We start from the raw sequence: 11,395 nt of genomic DNA on the forward strand, positions 1-11,395 counted from the left end.
TATCCAGAAAACACAAACACACACAGAGGCTGTAGCAAGATCTGGGATTGAGATAGCTACAAATCACCAGATAGTGTTGTTTTCATCCAGGAGTATATGGACAAATTTTTGTGGATTTCGGGTGAAATTTAACCAAAAATCTCCGTGAAAGTGGTTTTGGAGAAAAGCACAATCTTCCTGTTCGGCAAATGTATCCAATGTCATGTTTACAGAAAGAAATATCATGTTTTCTCAGGTTTCTGAAGCTTTCTTCCTAGAAAACTCGAATGTGTGGAGTATGTGACTCCAGGTGGAACCAATTAGCGTTTGCCAGCAGAAAACAAAAAGGGTCCTGCTCAAATGCATTCAAAACCTTAAAGTCCATAGAGAATATCCAGAAAACACAAACACACACAGAGGCTGTAGCAAGATCTGGGATTGAGATAGCCACAACACACCAGATAGTTTTGTTTACATTCAGCAGTATCTGGATAAATTGTTGTAGTTTTGAAGTGAAATTTAACCAAAAAATCACCGTGAAAGTGGTTTTGGAGAAAAGCACAATCTTCCTGTTCGGCAAATGCATCCAATGTCATGTTTACAGAAAGAAATATCATGTTTTCTCAGGTTTCTGGAGCTTTCTTCCTAGAAAACTCGAATGTGTGGAGGATTTGATTCCAGGTGGAACCAATTAGCGTTTGCCAGCAGAAAACAAAAAGTTACATGCTAAAATGCATTCAAATTTGTAAAGTCCATAGAGAATCTCCAGAAAACACAAACAGACACAGAGGCTGTAGCAAGATCTGTGACTGAGATAGCCACAACACACCAGATTGTTTTGTTTTCATCCAGAGTATTTGGACAAATTGTTGTAGTATCCCGGTGAAATTTAAGCAAAAAATCACCGTGAAAGTGGTTTTGGAGAAAAGAACAATCTTTCTGTTTGGCAAATGAATCCAATGTCATGTTTAGAAATACTAATATCATGTTTTCTCAGGTTTCTGAATCTTTCTTCCTAGAAATCACGAATGTGTGGAGTAGTTGATTCCAGGTGGAACCAATTAGCGTTTCTCAGCATAAAACAAAAAGTGTCTTGCTAAAATGCATTCAAAACCGTAAAGTCCATAGAGAATGTCCAGAAAACACAAACACACACAGAGGCTGTAGCAAGATCTGGGATTGAGATAGCCACAACACGCCAGATAGTTTTGTTTTCATCCAGGAGTATCTGGACAAATTGTTGTAGTTTTGAAGTGAAATTTAACCAAAAATCACCGTGAAGTGTTTTTGGAGAAAAGCACAATCATTCTGTTCAGCAAATGAATCCAATGTCATGTTTACAAATACAAATATCATGTTTTCTCAGGTTTCTGGAGCTTTCTTCCTAGAAAATTCGAATGTGTGGAGTATGTGACTCCATGTGGAACCAATTAGCGTTTGCCAGCAGAAAACAAAAAGGGCCCTGCTAAAATGCATTCAAAACCTTAAAGTCCATAGAGAATATCCAGAAAACACAAACACACACAGAGGCTGTAGCAAGATCTGGGATTGAGATAGCTACAAATCACCAGATAGTGTTGTTTTCATCCAGGAGTATCTGGAAAAATTGTTGTGGATTTCGGGTGAAATTTAACCAAAAATCACCGTGAAATTGGTTTTGGAGAAAAGCACAATCTTCCTGTTCGGCAAATGTATCCAATGTCATGTTTACAGAAAGAAATATCATGTTTGCTCAGGTTTCTGAAGCTTTCTTCCTAGAAAACTCGAATGTGTGGAGTATGTGACTCCAGGTGGAACCAATTAGCGTTTGCCAGCAGAAAACAAAAAGGGTCCTGCTCAAATGCATTCAAAACCTTAAAGTCCATAGAGAATATCCAGAAAACACAAACACACACAGAGGCTGTAGCAAGATCTGGGATTGAGATAGCTACAAATCACCAGATAGTTTTGTATTCATCCAGCAGTATCTGGACAAATTGTTGTGGATTTCGGGTGAAATTTAACCAAAAATCACCGTGAAAGTGGTTTTGGAGAATAGTACAATCTTACTGTTCGGCAAATGTATCCAATGTCATGTTTACAGAAAGAAATATCATGTTTTCTCAGGTTTCTGAAGCTTTCTTCCTAGAAAACTCGAATGTGTGGAGTATGCGACTCCAGGTGGAACCAATTAGCGTTTGCCAGCAGAAAACAAAAAGGGTCCTGCTAAAATGCATTCCAAACCTTAAAGTCCATAGAGAATGTCCAGAAAACACAAACACACACAGAGGCTGTAGCAAGATCTGGGATTGAGAGAGCTACAAATCACCACATAGTTTTGTTTTCATCCAGGAGTATCTGGACAAATTGTTGTGGATTTTGGGTGAAATTTAACCAAAAATCACCGTGAAAGTGGTTTTGGAGAAAAGCACAATCTTCCTGTTTGGCAAATGTATCCAATGTCATGTTTACAGAAAGAAATATCATGTTTGCTCAGGTTTCTGAAGCTTTCTTCCTAGAAAACTCGAATGTGTGGAGTATGTGACTCCAGGTGGAAGCAATTAGCGTTTGCCAGCAGAAAACAAAAAGGGTCCTGCTCAAATGCATTCCAAACCTTAAAGTCCATAGAGAATATCCAGAAAACACAAACACACACAGAGGCTGTAGCAAGATCTGGGGTTGATATAGCTACAAATCACCAGATAGTTTTGTTTTCATCCAGGAGTATCTGGAAAAATTGTTGTGGATTTCGGGTGAAATTTATCCAAAAATAACTGTGAAAGTGGTTTTGGAGAAAAGCACAATCTTCCTGTTTGGCAAATGTATCCAATGTCGTGTTTACAGAAAGAAATATCCTGTTTTCTCAGGTTTCTGAAGCTTTCTTCCTAGAAAACTCGAATGTGTGGAGGATTTGACTCCAGGTGGAAGCAATTAGCGTTTGCCAGCAGAAAACAAAAAGGGTCCTGCTAAAATGCATTCCAAACCTTAAAGTCCATAGAGAATATCCAGAAAACACAAACACACACAGAGGCTGTAGCAAGATCTGGGATTGAGATAGCTACAAATCACCAGATAGTGTTGTTTTCATCCAGGAGTATATGGACAAATTTTTGTGGATTTCGGGTGAAATTTAACCAAAAATCTCCGTGAAAGTGGTTTTGGAGAAAAGCACAATCTTCCTGTTCGGCAAATGTATCCAATGTCATGTTTACAGAAAGAAATATCATGTTTGCTCAGGTTTCTGAAGCTTTCTTCCTAGAAAACTCGAATGTGTGGAGTATGTGACTCCAGGTGGAACCAATTAGCGTTTGCCAGCAGAAAACAAAAAGGGTCCTGCTCAAATGCATTCAAAACCTTAAAGTCCATAGAGAATATCCAGAAAACACAAACACACACAGAGGCTGTAGCAAGATCTGGGATTGAGATAGCCACAACACACCAGATAGTTTTGTTTACATTCAGCAGTATCTGGATAAATTGTTGTAGTTTTGAAGTGAAATTTAACCAAAAAATCACCGTGAAAGTGGTTTTGGAGAAAAGCACAATCTTCCTGTTCGGCAAATGCATCCAATGTCATGTTTACAGAAAGAAATATCATGTTTTCTCAGGTTTCTGGAGCTTTCTTCCTAGAAAACTCGAATGTGTGGAGGATTTGATTCCAGGTGGAACCAATTAGCGTTTGCCAGCAGAAAACAAAAAGTTACATGCTAAAATGCATTCAAATTTGTAAAGTCCATAGAGAATCTCCAGAAAACACAAACAGACACAGAGGCTGTAGCAAGATCTGTGACTGAGATAGCCACAACACACCAGATTGTTTTGTTTTCATCCAGAGTATTTGGACAAATTGTTGTAGTATCCCGGTGAAATTTAAGCAAAAAATCACCGTGAAAGTGGTTTTGGAGAAAAGCACAATCTTCCTGTTTGGCAAATGTATCCAATGTCATGTTTACAGAAAGAAATATCATGTTTGCTCAGGTTTCTGAAGCTTTCTTCCTAGAAAACTCGAATGTGTGGAGTATGTGACTCCAGGTGGAAGCAATTAGCGTTTGCCAGCAGAAAACAAAAAGGGTCCTGCTAAAATGCATTCCAAACCTTAAAGTCCATAGAGAATATCCAGAAAACACAAACACACACAGAGGCTGTAGCAAGATCTGGGGTTGATATAGCTACAAATCACCAGATAGTTTTGTTTTCATCCAGGAGTATCTGGAAAAATTGTTGTGGATTTCGGGTGAAATTTATCCAAAAATAACTGTGAAAGTGGTTTTGGAGAAAAGCACAATCTTCCTGTTTGGCAAATGTATCCAATGTCGTGTTTACAGAAAGAAATATCATGTTTTCTCAGGTTTCTGAAGCTTTCTTCCTAGAAAACTCGAATGTGTGGAGGATTTGACCTCAGGTGGAAGCAATTAGCGTTTGCCAGCAGAAAACAAAAAGGGTCCTGCTAAAATGCATTCCAAACCTTAAAGTCCATAGAGAATATCCAGAAAACACAAACACACACAGAGGCTGTAGCAAGATCTGGGATTGAGATAGCTACAAATCACCAGATAGTGTTGTTTTCATCCAGGAGTATATGGACAAATTTTTGTGGATTTCGGGTGAAATTTAACCAAAAATCTCCGTGAAAGTGGTTTTGGAGAAAAGCACAATCTTCCTGTTCGGCAAATGTATCCAATGTCATGTTTACAGAAAGAAATATCATGTTTTCTCAGGTTTCTGAAGCTTTCTTCCTAGAAAACTCGAATGTGTGGAGTATGTGACTCCAGGTGGAACCAATTAGCGTTTGCCAGCAGAAAACAAAAAGGGTCCTGCTCAAATGCATTCAAAACCTTAAAGTCCATAGAGAATATCCAGAAAACACAAACACACACAGAGGCTGTAGCAAGATCTGGGATTGAGATAGCCACAACACACCAGATAGTTTTGTTTACATTCAGCAGTATCTGGATAAATTGTTGTAGTTTTGAAGTGAAATTTAACCAAAAAATCACCGTGAAAGTGGTTTTGGAGAAAAGCACAATCTTCCTGTTCGGCAAATGCATCCAATGTCATGTTTACAGAAAGAAATATCATGTTTTCTCAGGTTTCTGGAGCTTTCTTCCTAGAAAACTCGAATGTGTGGAGGATTTGATTCCAGGTGGAACCAATTAGCGTTTGCCAGCAGAAAACAAAAAGTTACATGCTAAAATGCATTCAAATTTGTAAAGTCCATAGAGAATCTCCAGAAAACACAAACAGACACAGAGGCTGTAGCAAGATCTGTGACTGAGATAGCCACAACACACCAGATTGTTTTGTTTTCATCCAGAGTATTTGGACAAATTGTTGTAGTATCCCGGTGAAATTTAAGCAAAAAATCACCGTGAAAGTGGTTTTGGAGAAAAGAACAATCTTTCTGTTTGGCAAATGAATCCAATGTCATGTTTAGAAATACTAATATCATGTTTTCTCAGGTTTCTGAATCTTTCTTCCTAGAAATCACGAATGTGTGGAGTAGTTGATTCCAGGTGGAACCAATTAGCGTTTCTCAGCATAAAACAAAAAGTGTCTTGCTAAAATGCATTCAAAACCGTAAAGTCCATAGAGAATGTCCAGAAAACACAAACACACACAGAGGCTGTAGCAAGATCTGGGATTGAGATAGCCACAACACGCCAGATAGTTTTGTTTTCATCCAGGAGTATCTGGACAAATTGTTGTAGTTTTGAAGTGAAATTTAACCAAAAATCACCGTGAAGTGTTTTTGGAGAAAAGCACAATCATTCTGTTCAGCAAATGAATCCAATGTCATGTTTACAAATACAAATATCATGTTTTCTCAGGTTTCTGGAGCTTTCTTCCTAGAAAATTCGAATGTGTGGAGTATGTGACTCCATGTGGAACCAATTAGCGTTTGCCAGCAGAAAACAAAAAGGGCCCTGCTAAAATGCATTCAAAACCTTAAAGTCCATAGAGAATATCCAGAAAACACAAACACACACAGAGGCTGTAGCAAGATCTGGGATTGAGATAGCTACAAATCACCAGATAGTTTTGTTTTCATCCAGGAGTATCTGGACAAATTGTTGTGGATTTCGGGTGAAATTTAACCAAAAATCACCGTGAAATTGGTTTTGGAGAAAAGCACAATCTTCCTGTTCGGCAAATGTATCCAATGTCATGTTTACAGAAAGAAATATCATGTTTGCTCAGGTTTCTGAAGCTTTCTTCCTAGAAAACTCGAATGTGTGGAGTATGTGACTCCAGGTGGAACCAATTAGCGTTTGCCAGCAGAAAACAAAAAGGGTCCTGCTCAAATGCATTCAAAACCTTAAAGTCCATAGAGAATATCCAGAAAACACAAACACACACAGAGGCTGTAGCAAGATCTGGGATTGAGATAGCTACAAATCACCAGATAGTTTTGTATTCATCCAGCAGTATCTGGACAAATTGTTGTGGATTTCGGGTGAAATTTAACCAAAAATCACCGTGAAAGTGGTTTTGGAGAATAGTACAATCTTACTGTTCGGCAAATGTATCCAATGTCATGTTTACAGAAAGAAATATCATGTTTTCTCAGGTTTCTGAAGCTTTCTTCCTAGAAAACTCGAATGTGTGGAGTATGCGACTCCAGGTGTAACCAATTTGCGTTTGCCAGCAGAAAACAAAAAGGGTCCTGCTAAAATGCATTCCAAACCTTAAAGTCCATAGAGAATGTCCAGAAAACACAAACACACACAGAGGCTGTAGCAAGATCTGGGATTGAGAGAGCTACAAATCACCACATAGTTTTGTTTTCATCCAGGAGTATCTGGACAAATTGTTGTGGATTTTGGGTGAAATTTAACCAAAAATCACCGTGAAAGTGGTTTTGGAGAAAAGCACAATCTTCCTGTTTGGCAAATGTATCCAATGTCATGTTTACAGAAAGAAATATCATGTTTGCTCAGGTTTCTGAAGCTTTCTTCCTAGAAAACTCGAATGTGTGGAGTATGTGACTCCAGGTGGAAGCAATTAGCGTTTGCCAGCAGAAAACAAAAAGGGTCCTGCTAAAATGCATTCCAAACCTTAAAGTCCATAGAGAATATCCAGAAAACACAAACACACACAGAGGCTGTAGCAAGATCTGGGGTTGATATAGCTACAAATCACCAGATAGTTTTGTTTTCATCCAGGAGTATCTGGAAAAATTGTTGTGGATTTCGGGTGAAATTTATCCAAAAATAACTGTGAAAGTGGTTTTGGAGAAAAGCACAATCTTCCTGTTTGGCAAATGTATCCAATGTCGTGTTTACAGAAAGAAATATCATGTTTTCTCAGGTTTCTGAAGCTTTCTTCCTAGAAAACTCGAATGTGTGGAGGATTTGACTCCAGGTGGAAGCAATTAGCGTTTGCCAGCAGAAAACAAAAAGGGTCCTGCTAAAATGCATTCCAAACCTTAAAGTCCATAGAGAATATCCAGAAAACACAAACACACACAGAGGCTGTAGCAAGATCTGGGATTGAGATAGCTACAAATCACCAGATAGTGTTGTTTTCATCCAGGAGTATATGGACAAATTTTTGTGGATTTCGGGTGAAATTTAACCAAAAATCTCCGTGAAAGTGGTTTTGGAGAAAAGCACAATCTTCCTGTTCGGCAAATGTATCCAATGTCATGTTTACAGAAAGAAATATCATGTTTGCTCAGGTTTCTGAAGCTTTCTTCCTAGAAAACTCGAATGTGTGGAGTATGTGACTCCAGGTGGAACCAATTAGCGTTTGCCAGCAGAAAACAAAAAGGGTCCTGCTCAAATGCATTCAAAACCTTAAAGTCCATAGAGAATATCCAGAAAACACAAACACACACAGAGGCTGTAGCAAGATCTGGGATTGAGATAGCCACAACACACCAGATAGTTTTGTTTACATTCAGCAGTATCTGGATAAATTGTTGTAGTTTTGAAGTGAAATTTAACCAAAAAATCACCGTGAAAGTGGTTTTGGAGAAAAGCACAATCTTCCTGTTCGGCAAATGCATCCAATGTCATGTTTACAGAAAGAAATATCATGTTTTCTCAGGTTTCTGGAGCTTTCTTCCTAGAAAACTCGAATGTGTGGAGGATTTGATTCCAGGTGGAACCAATTAGCGTTTGCCAGCAGAAAACAAAAAGTTACATGCTAAAATGCATTCAAATTTGTAAAGTCCATAGAGAATCTCCAGAAAACACAAACAGACACAGAGGCTGTAGCAAGATCTGTGACTGAGATAGCCACAACACACCAGATTGTTTTGTTTTCATCCAGAGTATTTGGACAAATTGTTGTAGTATCCCGGTGAAATTTAAGCAAAAAATCACCGTGAAAGTGGTTTTGGAGAAAAGAACAATCTTTCTGTTTGGCAAATGAATCCAATGTCATGTTTAGAAATACTAATATCATGTTTTCTCAGGTTTCTGAATCTTTCTTCCTAGAAATCACGAATGTGTGGAGTAGTTGATTCCAGGTGGAACCAATTAGCGTTTCTCAGCATAAAACAAAAAGTGTCTTGCTAAAATGCATTCAAAACCGTAAAGTCCATAGAGAATGTCCAGAAAACACAAACACACACAGAGGCTGTAGCAAGATCTGGGATTGAGATAGCCACAACACGCCAGATAGTTTTGTTTTCATCCAGGAGTATCTGGACAAATTGTTGTAGTTTTGAAGTGAAATTTAACCAAAAATCACCGTGAAGTGTTTTTGGAGAAAAGCACAATCATTCTGTTCAGCAAATGAATCCAATGTCATGTTTACAAATACAAATATCATGTTTTCTCAGGTTTCTGGAGCTTTCTTCCTAGAAAATTCGAATGTGTGGAGTATGTGACTCCATGTGGAACCAATTAGCGTTTGCCAGCAGAAAACAAAAAGGGCCCTGCTAAAATGCATTCAAAACCTTAAAGTCCATAGAGAATATCCAGAAAACACAAACACACACAGAGGCTGTAGCAAGATCTGGGATTGAGATAGCTACAAATCACCAGATAGTTTTGTTTTCATCCAGGAGTATCTGGACAAATTGTTGTGGATTTCGGGTGAAATTTAACCAAAAATCACCGTGAAATTGGTTTTGGAGAAAAGCACAATCTTCCTGTTCGGCAAATGTATCCAATGTCATGTTTACAGAAAGAAATATCATGTTTGCTCAGGTTTCTGAAGCTTTCTTCCTAGAAAACTCGAATGTGTGGAGTATGTGACTCCATGTGGAACCAATTAGCGTTTGCCAGCAGAAAACAAAAAGGGTCCTGCTCAAATGCATTCAAAACCTTAAAGTCCATAGAGAATATCCAGAAAACACAAACACACACAGAGGCTGTAGCAAGATCTGGGATTGAGATAGCTACAAATCACCAGATAGTTTTGTATTCATCCAGCAGTATCTGGACAAATTGTTGTGGATTTCGGGTGAAATTTAACCAAAAATCACCGTGAAAGTGGTTTTGGAGAATAGTACAATCTTACTGTTCGGCAAATGTATCCAATGTCATGTTTACAGAAAGAAATATCATGTTTTCTCAGGTTTCTGAAGCTTTCTTCCTAGAAAACTCGAATGTGTGGAGTATGCGACTCCAGGTGGAACCAATTTGCGTTTGCCAGCAGAAAACAAAAAGGGTCCTGCTAAAATGCATTCCAAACCTTAAAGTCCATAGAGAATATCCAGAAAACACAAACACACACAGAGGCTGTAGCAAGATCTGGGATTGAGAGAGCTACAAATCACCACATAGTTTTGTTTTCATCCAGGAGTATCTGGACAAATTGTTGTGGATTTTGGGTGAAATTTAACCAAAAATCACCGTGAAAGTGGTTTTGGAGAAAAGCACAATCTTCCTGTTTGGCAAATGTATCCAATGTCATGTTTACAGAAAGAAATATCATGTTTGCTCAGGTTTCTGAAGCTTTCTTCCTAGAAAACTCGAATGTGTGGAGTATGTGACTCCAGGTGGAAGCAATTAGCGTTTGCCAGCAGAAAACAAAAAGGGTCCTGCTAAAATGCATTCCAAACCTTAAAGTCCATAGAGAATATCCAGAAAACACAAACACACACAGAGGCTGTAGCAAGATCTGGGGTTGATATAGCTACAAATCACCAGATAGTTTTGTTTTCATCCAGGAGTATCTGGAAAAATTGTTGTGGATTTCGGGTGAAATTTATCCAAAAATAACTGTGAAAGTGGTTTTGGAGAAAAGCACAATCTTCCTGTTTGGCAAATGTATCCAATGTCGTGTTTACAGAAAGAAATATCATGTTTTCTCAGGTTTCTGAAGCTTTCTTCCTAGAAAACTCGAATGTGTGGAGGATTTGACTCCAGGTGGAAGCAATTAGCGTTTGCCAGCAGAAAACAAAAAGGGTCCTGCTAAAATGCATTCCAAACCTTAAAGTCTATAGAGAATATCCAGAAAACACAAACACACACAGAGGCTGTAGCAAGATCTGGGATTGAGATAGCTACAAATCACCAGATAGTGTTGTTTTCATCCAGGAGTATATGGACAAATTTTTGTGGATTTCGGGTGAAATTTAACCAAAAATCTCCGTGAAAGTGGTTTTGGAGAAAAGCACAATCTTCCTGTTCGGCAAATGTATCCAATGTCATGTTTACAGAAAGAAATATCATGTTTTCTCAGGTTTCTGAAGCTTTCTTCCTAGAAAACTCGAATGTGTGGAGTATGTGACTCCAGGTGGAACCAATTAGCGTTTGCCAGCAGAAAACAAAAAGGGTCCTGCTCAAATGCATTCAAAACCTTAAAGTCCATAGAGAATATCCAGAAAACACAAACACACACAGAGGCTGTAGCAAGATCTGGGATTGAGATAGCCACAACACACCAGATAGTTTTGTTTACATTCAGCAGTATCTGGATAAATTGTTGTAGTTTTGAAGTGAAATTTAACCAAAAAATCACCGTGAAAGTGGTTTTGGAGAAAAGCACAATCTTCCTGTTCGGCAAATGCATCCAATGTCATGTTTACAGAAAGAAATATCATGTTTTCTCAGGTTTCTGGAGCTTTCTTCCTAGAAAACTCGAATGTGTGGAGGATTTGATTCCAGGTGGAACCAATTAGCGTTTGCCAGCAGAAAACAAAAAGTTACATGCTAAAATGCATTCAAATTTGTAAAGTCCATAGAGAATCTCCAGAAAACACAAACAGACACAGAGGCTGTAGCAAGATCTGTGACTGAGATAGCCACAACACACCAGATTGTTTTGTTTTCATCCAGAGTATTTGGACAAATTGTTGTAGTATCCCGGTGAAATTTAAGCAAAAAATCACCGTGAAAGTGGTTTTGGAGAAAAGAACAATCTTTCTGTTTGGCAAATGAATCCAATGTCATGTTTAGAAATACTAATATCATGTTTTCTCAGGTTTCTGAATCTTTCTTCCTAGAAATCACGAATGTGTGGAGTAGTTGATTCCAGGTGG

This window comes from Oryctolagus cuniculus, chromosome 16 (assembly GCF_964237555.1).
Source record: "Oryctolagus cuniculus chromosome 16, mOryCun1.1, whole genome shotgun sequence".
NCBI lineage: Eukaryota > Metazoa > Chordata > Mammalia > Lagomorpha > Leporidae > Oryctolagus > Oryctolagus cuniculus.